The sequence below is a fragment of the Cebus imitator genome, unplaced genomic scaffold (genome assembly GCF_001604975.1).
Source record: "Cebus imitator isolate Cc_AM_T3 unplaced genomic scaffold, Cebus_imitator-1.0 Scaffold45, whole genome shotgun sequence".
Lineage (NCBI taxonomy): Eukaryota > Metazoa > Chordata > Mammalia > Primates > Cebidae > Cebus > Cebus imitator.
This window is the reverse complement of record NW_016107360.1, coordinates 11,661,511-11,663,657: the sequence shown is the minus strand read 5'-3', so window position 1 is coordinate 11,663,657 and position 2,147 is coordinate 11,661,511.

Genomic DNA, 2,147 nt, shown 5'->3' with positions numbered 1-2,147 from the left:
GTTGCCCAGGCTGGAGTGCAATGGTATGATCTCGGCTCACTGCAACCTCTTGCCTACTGGGTTGAAGCAATTCTCCTGCCTCAGTTTCCCAGGGATTACAGGCATGCACCACCACACCTGGCTAATTTTGTATTTTTAGGAGAGATGGGATTTCTCCATGTTGGTCAGGCTGTTCTTGAACTCTGATCTCATGTGATCTGCCTGCCTCAGCCTCCCAAAGTGCTGGGATTACAAGCGTGAGCCACCATGCCCAGCCCATTATAGAATATTAAAAAATTATGTCTATTACTGTTACTCCCAATTTCATCAATCACACTAGTCCTTTTCCTCAAGACAACTGTCATGCTGTCACGCAGAAGTGCTTTGTGCAGGAGTACAGGCACAGAGGAAAGGCCATGTGAGGACACAGGGAGAAGGTGGCCCTCTGCAATCCAGGAAGAGAGGCCTCACCAGAAACCTGCCCTGCTGACACACCGATTGTGGACTTCTAGCCTTCAGAACTGTAAGAAAATAAGTTACTATTGTTTAAGTCACTAAATCTGTGGCAGGCAGTCCAAGCTGACCGAAACAACTGCACACAAGCTGGGAGCAGGCTTCCAGCCTGACTCACTCTATCCGTGCAGTCTCATTCACTTGCTTTCACATATAGTAGGGGTTCTTGTCACCAGTCAGCTGGTTACCTGACATTGTATCATTTAGGATGCTTTTAGGCACAAGGAATATAAAAGTGTCTTAAACTGAAAGAAACTCAACAAAAAGTGTCTTGAACTAAAAGAACAAGAAGTCCAAAGGCAGGTGCCTCCAGGGTTGTAACTCAGAGGCTCACAGAGACCCAGGGGGTTCCCGTTTTCCATCTTTCTATTATCCTGCCCTCGGGACGTGATTGCTCCACATGATGGCAAGGTAAGTGCCGAAGTTCCAGGCATCAGAAGCCCTCTAAGATGTCTAGCAAAAAAAAAAAGGGATGCTCTCATCCAGGTATCTCTCTTATGAGCAAGAACATTGTTTCCCAGACTCCCCGCACATCCACCCTCAACTTTCTCTCAGGTTTTATTGGCTGAGACCAGGACATATGGCCAAGTGGACACCAATCTTCAGCAAGAGGAAGGAAATCACCAAACACGCCTCCCCTCCAGGGTCTGGGTGGGTGGGCCCAGCCTCCTGTGATAAATGATCCAAAGGGGAAATGAAGAGCTGTTTTGGTCATCCCCTGGCTTCTGGCATAAATTTGCAATCATGTTATAAGCTTGTAATTGTGCTATAAGTCTAGTACTAGGTCCCTGAACTTGGACCATTGGGCAAGAAATTATAAACGTTATGATGCAAATTCTAACAGATACTGTTCTGGTCCCATCCATATCCCTCAGACCCCACCATTTCCCGGTGCTCCCCAAAACACAGATGACTTCCAGCTGCCAGTACCTCTCCTTGAAATTAACAACCTCTCCTCAATATGACTGACAGGAGTTGTGTCTAAATGTCCCAGTGTGCTCACCTCTGGTGGTCTAATTATGGGCTATGTCCCACTCCACTTCCTAGACTTGGCTCCAGCTGCCCACTGGGGCAGCTGGCTTACTCATGCACCTTTTACTGGCTGCGTCCCTTGTTTCTCCCCTCCCAAGTGGATGATCCCTTTCCCGCCCAAAGAAATCATTTGCATTTGAACCTTTGTCTCCGGGTCTACTTCTGGGGAAATTCAAAGACACAAACTATTCTATGCTATATAAATCAGGCCAGACTTAGAGTATAGAGAATTCCCAGGGTGAATTTCAACTCCATCCTGAACCACGAAAGGTGGGAGGAATTGGAACCCACTGGGCATGTGGGCTGACCATGTCTCATAGGGGCAAGAGTCAGACTCAGCCCTGATGTCATAAGATCTCTTAAGGGAGTTGTCTTGCTAAAGCATCCTCATTAAACAAGTCCCCCAGGAAGTTAGAAACCTATTTTGGGGCAAAGGCAGTGGCGGCAGTGGGGGGTGTGAGGAATCCCCAGAGACAAACAAAATGACTTCATACTTTCAAGGGCAAATAAACACAGTGCAAGCTGACTGTGCATAAAAACTAAAAGGGAAGGAATCCAACATGGGAGTAGCTGAACAGCTCGGTCGTTAGGAATATGGACTCTGGCTAGTGTCTGACCTGTAA